This window comes from Amia ocellicauda, chromosome 19, assembly GCF_036373705.1.
Source record: "Amia ocellicauda isolate fAmiCal2 chromosome 19, fAmiCal2.hap1, whole genome shotgun sequence".
Classification (NCBI taxonomy): Eukaryota; Metazoa; Chordata; class Actinopteri; order Amiiformes; family Amiidae; genus Amia; species Amia ocellicauda.
Window position 1 is genome coordinate 9,625,825 of NC_089868.1, and position 8,683 is coordinate 9,634,507.

An 8,683-nucleotide genomic window follows, 5' to 3' on the forward strand; every position below is an offset into this window, starting at 1 on the left:
TGTAATGAGTGTTGAAAAGACAGACAGCATAATCTCAATACATTGTTACAATACAACAGCCCGCATAAATCCAAACTTTTTTTTAGAACTGTTAATAGAAGTGAGATTTTATACATACATATACATAGACATATATACATACAATTTAACACAATTGAGACATGAGTTGTGTATGTGTGCCATTCAGAGGGTAAGTGGGCAAGACAAAATATTTACATGCCTCTGAACGGGGTATGGCAGTATGAGCCAGGTGTGCCAGTTTGAGTGTATGAAGAACTGCTCAACAGTTTTCTGTGTGTATCATGAGTACAACCATCCATCCGTCCTGCTGGTGGTGGTGTGATGGTGTTTTGTGGGTTTCATGGACACATTAGGCCCCTTAGTTAAAGTGGTGCAACGTTTGAATGCCACAGAATATTGGCAATCAGATGCATCCTTTCATGGTAGCCTTGTATCCATCTGTTAATGGATGTTTTCAGCAGGATAATGCCCCCTGCCACAAGGCTAGGATTGTCCAGGAATAGTTCAACGAACATGACTGAATTCAGCTCACTGCAGTGGCCTGCCCAGTCACCAGATCTCAATCTAATTGAGTATCTGTGGGATGAGGTAGACGAGTTATTCGGAGTAAAGATCAACTACCAACCAACTTGACACAACTGTGGGAAGCTTTGGAGTCAACATGGGCCAACAGCCCTGTGGAACGCTTTTCATACCTTGTAGATTCCATGCCCTGACGAATTGAGGCTGTTATGTGGGCAAATTTGAATCCAATTAAAGGTGTGGCAAAAACTGACATACTATTGACCTGCACTCAGAACAAATTATTAGTTTGCACGTTAGAACTGGTAATGGTGCACTGATAACTATAAAGCATGGTTACTTTCTGTGTTCATACAGTGGGAAGAAAAAAAGTGATGTATCTCTAAACCAATTGATTTAAGTGGCACCTTTTTAAGGTTCAGAATTACAAAACCGAAAGCCACAGTCCAATGCTGAAGTTCAAAGAAGATTATTAACTTATAATTCAGCTATACCCATTGCACCTAGTGTCAATTTTAAAAGTAATGTACATTTCTCTGTAACTACTATAACTACTATAAGTACCAGGTTGCAACATGTTTTTTATTTATTTATTTTTTAAGTTCAAAACATGTCTGATCTCTGAATAAGGTACTATGAGAGTATGGTATGACCAATTCTCTTTTTAACAAACTATGTATGAAATAATAATACAAAAACATAACCTCCTAGTGTTTCCTTATTTATGTCTGTGGGATTCACAGAGACACACTGCTTCAGGTCATATATCCTCAGGGCTAAAAACAAAACATTTTGTCCAAATCTTCTCATGTTTTCATAGGTAGGAAATGAGTTATTGCATGTTATTGTACAAATATAATTAAAAAAAAAACGACTGTCGAATATCATATATACACTCACCTAAAGGATTATTAGGAACACCTGTTCAATTTCTCATTAATGCAATATCTAACCAACCAATCACATGGCAGTTGCTTCAATGCATTTAGGGGTGTGGTCCGGGTCAAGACAATCTCCTGAACTCCAAACTGAATGTCTGAATGGGAAAGAAAGGTGATTTAAGCAATTCTGAGCGTGGCATGGTTGTTGGTGCCAGACGGGCTGGTCTGAGTATTTCACAATCTGCTCAGTTACTGGGATTTTCACGCACAACCATTTCTAGGGTTTACAAAGAATGGTGTGAAAAGGGAAAAACATCCAGTATGCGGCAGTCCTGTGGGCGAAAATGCCTTGTTGATGCTAGAGGTCAGAGGAGAATGGGCCGACTGATTCAAGCTGATAGAAGAGCAACTTTGACTGAAATAACCACTCGTTACAACCGAGGTATGCAGCAAAGCATTTGTGAAGCCACAACACGTACAACCTTGAGGCGGATGGGCTACAACAGCAGAAGACCACACCGGGTACCACTCATCTCCACTACAAATAGGAAAAAGAGGCTACAATTTGCACAAGCTCACCAAAATTGGACAGTTGAAGACTGGAAAAATGTTGCCTGGTCTGATGAGTCTCGATTTCTGTTGAGACATTCAGATGGTAGAGTCAGAATTTGGCATAAACAGAATAAGAACATGGATCCATCATGCCTTGTTACCACTGTGTAGGCTGGTGGTGGTGGTGTAATGGTGTGGGGGATGTTTTCTTGGCACACTTTAGGCCCCATAGTGCCAACTGGGCATTGTTTAAATGCCACGGCCTACCTGAGCATTGTTTCTGACCATGTCCATCCCTTTATGACCACCATGTACCCATCCTCTGATGGCTACTTCCAGCAGGATAATGCACCATGTCACAAAGGTCGAATCATTTCAAATTGGTTTCTTGAACATGACAATGAGTTCACTGTACTAAACTGGCCCCCACAGTCACCAGATCTCAACCCAATAGAGCATCTTTGGGATGTGGTGGAACGGGAGCTTCGTGCCCTGGATGTGCATCCCACAAATCTCCATCAACTGCAAGATGCTATCCTATCAATATGGGCCAACATTTCTAAAGAATGCTTTCAGCACCTTGTTGAATCAATGCCACGTAGAATTAAGGCAGTTCTGAAGGCGAAAGGGGGTCAAACACAGTATTAGTATGGTGTTCCTAATAATCCTTTAGGTGAGTGTAGATTCATCACTTTTTCAAATATGATATGCAATGATTAATTCAGTCCCTGGGAGTGTAGGAATGATTTTTTTCTCAATTAAATGATTAAATCCCCTTGGGGATGTACCCTGCTGTAAACACTTGGTATTTAGATCTAAGTCCCCGCACCATTACAGAAATGTAATTGTTTCTGTAGGATACTGGTACATTAGGAAAGACTAATAGAGGTGCATTTAGGTGCAAATGTATGTGTTTAATTTTAAAGCAGAAATGCTCTTCATGACAATTGCATATTTTTCCATCCCATGTAACCTTAGAAACACAGATATCGCAAATGTTGCCCCTAGACTCAGGGGCATAGTCTTTAATATGCTGTAAATATAAATTGTTTGTTTCAAGTGTAAATATTTGTAAGCCTCCAGACATGCAGCTCTCTTTTTTTTTCATTAACCTGAACAATATTTTTCTCATTTCATTTCTTCCATTGTGAAAATAGCCATTCATTACTAACCTGAATTACTGCAACAACTGTACACTAGCTGGGGAAACAGGAACAAAGCACATTCTAGATCTCCAAGATATATTTCTTATTTTCTTCAGTGTCAAATGAAGGATGGATACATCCAGATAGGAAGACGGATAGCTGCTGCAGTGGAAGTGAAATCAGCCCCAGCGAACTCCAGCAGCACTTTGCCAATAATATGGCATTACTGGGAACCCTTGGTTAGAGCTGGATCTTAACTGGCAACTTCCAAAGTCAACCTAGACACATTCACTAATGCCTCGTTTACACTAGTGTACCTGTACATGGTACAGTTGTGTTTCCACTTACAAATACCTGAGCCGAGCCAGAACCAACTAATTAAATTCTGGCCTCTTAAAATATCTGAATCTAACTGAAGGGGGCCGTTTTAAATGCATTTATTTTGTTATTTGCATTTATTTTGTACTTCAGTGGTTAATAAATTAACAGTTTGTAAAGAGTAAGCATAAGATTAAAATATATATATTCGTCTTCAAAAGACTCAAATTGTAACTGCCTTCCAGAAGTATTCTTGTCTTCTTTGCATATTCAATCCTGCCATAATTTTCAACTGTGTTATTCAGTAGGTAAAACACAAAGATACAAAAAAAACACAACCAGAACATCATGATCTGGCATAGGAATCATAATTTTCACTGACTTTCGCCGTCACTTACATAATGCATCATCAACTTTACTCTGCACGTTCATTATGCGTGACGTCAATCGCTCGACTTGCCTTTCTATAGTTTAAACGCGAGCCCAACGTGCCGAACCATACTAGGCTGGCACGGCGCTGCCCCAGCATGGCTTGGGTACGCCAGTTTAAACCCAGCATAAGTGACCCATTTAGGAGCCCCTAAAAATCAGTTTTTCTCCTTGCAGTTCCTTTTGATACACACAAAGTGTGTGCTTTATCCCTGTTGGGGGAGATAGATTTGCACACAATCCACTGAGCAGAAAACAAATACAACCCAAAAGCTATTTCCATGTAGCAGATGGGACCTTGATATAAAAAGGAAACTGAGTTTTATATCTGCAATTACTGTGACTGATAAGGAGTTAGTGTGAGTGCAAGCATGTGGCTGGAGATTGCTCAGCAGGCAAGTGAGATATTTTTCAAAATTTGAGCCAAATCTGCAAGACATCTCAGTAATGTCCCTAAAGACTTCAGGTAAGACCTCATCCAACAACTGTTCAATTCTCTGCCTCATCAGACTTCCTGGAATTATGGATGACTCTCGATTTCCACAGTCCTACAATCACCAGGACACATTTTACATTTTTACTCGGATGTAAAACTCCAATTCCACTGTGGAGACATTCCTATTGTTTTTCCGCCCGCTCCGAAACAATAATCTCCATATAACAGTTTGTGATGAAAGGGTTCAAACTGAGGATGTGTTCACTGCAATTAAATGAGTAAGCGAGAATATAAATAAGTAAGTCATGGGTAACGCTAGTGTACCCTGCCTGTCACACAACCTCATTAATCATTCACTAGACATGCGAAAAACAGGCTTTTATGTAATATGTAAAATCAGATTCATCCCACATCTGCCTTGATCACAGGGGGTCCGAACAGCACGACATGCTTCTCTTTCATCTACCCCACCCCCATCCACTGTGGATTTTATCAGCATTGACACCAAAATCCCACATTCGCACCTTGAATTGTGCTGCCCAGGACCAGCAGTGTTTTTATGCCAAGGCATTGTATTGGCTGAAAGTTCAGCTCTCATGCTCAACTGCCCTGCTGACAAGAAAGGATAACTGAAGAGATTTGGACACACACAGCAAACCACTCGGGGTTTCCAATAGTGACAGATGGCAAGAGCTTTGTGTGGATGGGGATTGTATTAACTCTCCCCCACCCACAGTTCCAGGGATCTAATTCACATCTAAACAGTAACCATAAAAGCAAGATTTTCCCCCAAAACTCCTTCTCCGTTTTATACTAAAACCGCAATCGAGTTGCTGAACTGGAGACTTCTGCATTGTGTGGATGAGGTTGCAGTTAAATTAAGGGACACACAGGGACAACCCCTGTGCCGATGAAAGAATAAAATGTAGACTACAGCCACGGGGATATATCGTTTGCACACAGAAATAATGAGTTACTTGTGAGGGTGACTGCTGAGTTACAACTGAAACAGTTGTTCAAAAGACCTCTCTGCCAGATGTTTTGGCATGCAGGTGATAGCTTCTCAGCTTCATCCCGAACTCTGTGGTACTCATGCCAGTTTCACATTTACATCTAGGAATATTTATTATTATTTTGGCTGTGGCTCAAGTATGGACTTACACACCAGGTGTGCAGACACATGTGGGAGCCCCTCTTTTTATGCTCTAAAAACCAAACACCCCATTTAGAAATAATCAGAGTCCATAGGGCAAAGCTATTTCACTGCGTGTGTCTTTGTGTTGGTATGTAGAGTTTCATGATTTTCAGTCGAATTCAATCGGTCGTATGCAGAATGACTTCAATCATTTTAATATGGAGAAAAACAGTTGGAGACTGCATGAGGGGCCTGCTACTTTAACGGTATCATGCTTCAAAAGGATTTAAAGTTAGATAAAACTATTAAAATACCAGATTTATGAACATGAACATAGTGAACAAATGTACTGGTAAGATATCTGGAACACGCCAAGTAATAGCTATAGGCTTTTAATTAATTATCCTTTTTATGCTGCCGTAAAATGTCTGGAACACAAATAAAATATTAGCTTTATCTTTACTGATTTCCCTGCCTTGAACTGTAGCCTGTCTGTGGATTTTGTCTAATGTATTCCATTGTCTAATAAGATATGAATGTATGACCCCTTGTAGTTTAGTGTTGGCAGATCACTACGTTCAGACATTGTGATGCGACTTGGGAGGAAGTGAAAGCAAATGTCACATAATATGGAAAATTTTGATGGATTTATATACATACCAGCATATATATTTACATATATTCATTCCCGGTGCATACTTGTGTTTAGCGTGCTCATGTGTCATCAAAGGTAGGGTACGTATCTTGCCTTTTATTTCTGATTTGAGTTCCTCTTGTTCTGTGAAGATAGATCTTCTCCAGCTAGGGGAAATATTAGATACTTCTCCAGATTGTGTTGGCTACTACCAGGCCAGCGGCCTGTTCAGCTTTTAAAAAAGATGATTTGCCTCAACTATATGTTTTCTTTGTAAATGGATATGTACAATGCAAAGTGTTTTAAATGGGTGGAAACTTGCATACATAGATGACACACCAAACTTGAAAATATATATCAATTTTTAATAGCAGGCCTATAAAGCGTTTGAACAATACACAGCCAATCTCATCTGACAGTTAAGTCCAGAATCCTTCTGTGTAATATCCACAACCATAACTGCAAACCATGGCTGGTGGAACAGTAGTTAGTACTCAAAGCTGTCTGTCTAACCCGTGAATAATTGCCACGCATTACATTTTGGTAGCTTTACAGAAAAGAAAAAATCAATACAGAAAATATGGCGGATAACACACACTTTTGAAAGCAACCGATTAAATATTACCTTTTATTGAGTTACCTTAGCAGAAGGAAATTAAAAAGGTGTGGAACAGAAGAAAACCAAATGCATTATTGTTTCTTAAATGGATGCAATTTTTTATTATTATGCCATGGTTCTGCATTTGCAGGATGAAATTAGCCTAGAAAAAGATAACGACATATTGTGTATATGAATGAATATATAGAGATGGAAACAGAACTATGGCCGAGACCAAATCAAAATCCAGAGTTACAGAATGTCAGACTTGTAAAGTATCATGTTTTTGTTTTTAAGTAAAAGAAAGTGACATCTTACAATAAAATAAATCACAGGTACAGGTCAATAATGTGTGATTCACAGATCGGGGAACATTTTCATTAGGTCCAGGTTTAGATATTGCCACATTTACTTAATAACTCAATTATAGGAAGAGGAATAGACCCACCCACTAATTGCAGACTACAACCCAGAACATGATTTCATTTTTAAAATATAAAGAAGAAAGAAGCTTCAAAAAACAAGCACAAACAAACACAAAGAGTATGGGTCTGGGTTTGTCAAAGATTTGTGTTGGTTCCAATCCAGACTAGTGTAAAATTCTGAAACACGTTTCTAGCAACACTCAATATATTAGATTCCATAACTTATGACTCATTATAAAATGCCTGTTTTATCTGTATCTATTGCCATTATAGGTGTTTCGTGCCTTTCCCCTGATATATGGGTTCAAGTCTTTATTATATGATTATGACATCTCATTTCAAGACTATCCAAGCAGGAAAAGGCAGTCTTTACACTTCCCCTTTTATTACACCACCTTTTCTTATCACCACCTTTAACTCTTGTCTGGTTTTGTTCTAGTATAGCTATCTCTATCTATACCACCCCCTTTATAAGGCTGACCCCAATTTGAGTGTCAACCCTAGACTTGGCCATATAACCAGAGAGGACAGTGTCAGCAATTTCTAAGCAGATACAGGCAATTCAGAGACAACTATAGTTACAAAGAAAACTGGACAGTACCTGAAGAAATACAAGAAAACAATCAGTGTTAGTTACATGACATTGTTACTGCTAACTTGATTTATAAAGTAGAAAAGAAGGAATCAGATCCTATTCTTTGTGTATTAATTCTAACGCATGTCTGACAGTGAAGCAAGGTGAAAGGGGGTGAAAAAGATGCAAATAACCCCCCAAAATCTCTTGAAACTATTACGCAGATTAAACGTGAAACCTCTGAATCCCAGGAGCAAGTCAGGCTTCATTTTATGTTAAATAATTTAGTGGCAGAGGATAGGTTTTGTTTTGTAATAAGGGAATAGGGAGTTTGGGATTTGATTTGGGAGCACAACAAAAGGAAAAATAAAGTGCAGGGAAAGTGTTACTCTATTTGGAAAACACTGTGAATAGCAAAGAAAGTGGTTTAGGTTAGACACATTTTCCCCAATTACTCAAAAGCAAGATTGCCTCAAGTACAGACACAAAAATAAAATCAGAAATCACTTTATAAAGTTCAGAACATACCTGTATTATAGCAGGCTGATCTTGTGCACTTTCTTATTAAACTGTTTTCTTATGCTCCTGCTTACACATTAATTGTTAGCACTACCATCATTTTATTCAAATGCCTACCCGTCTCTTTAGCACTTACCTACGGCTTAACTGTATTATGTCTGCACTTATTAGTTGTACTAACATTCATTCATTGTACTAGAATGAATGCTCATTGTATTTTGTACTGATTGTATTACTGCATTTTGCCTTGAAATATTTATTGTGTAAACCCCCAGTAAGGGCATCAGCTAATAAACAAATAAATAAAATGAACAGTGTTGATGAATAAAGAATAAAGAAACAAACCCAACTTAAAACTTCTATTGCTACTCATGAGCATACATAGACAGTTCAGTTCGACATTATTGCAGCTCCACAGAAAGCACGTATTAATCGTCCAATCATCTAGAGAAAGACAACTTTATATTTCTCTCAGTTCCCATGTTCACTTAAGC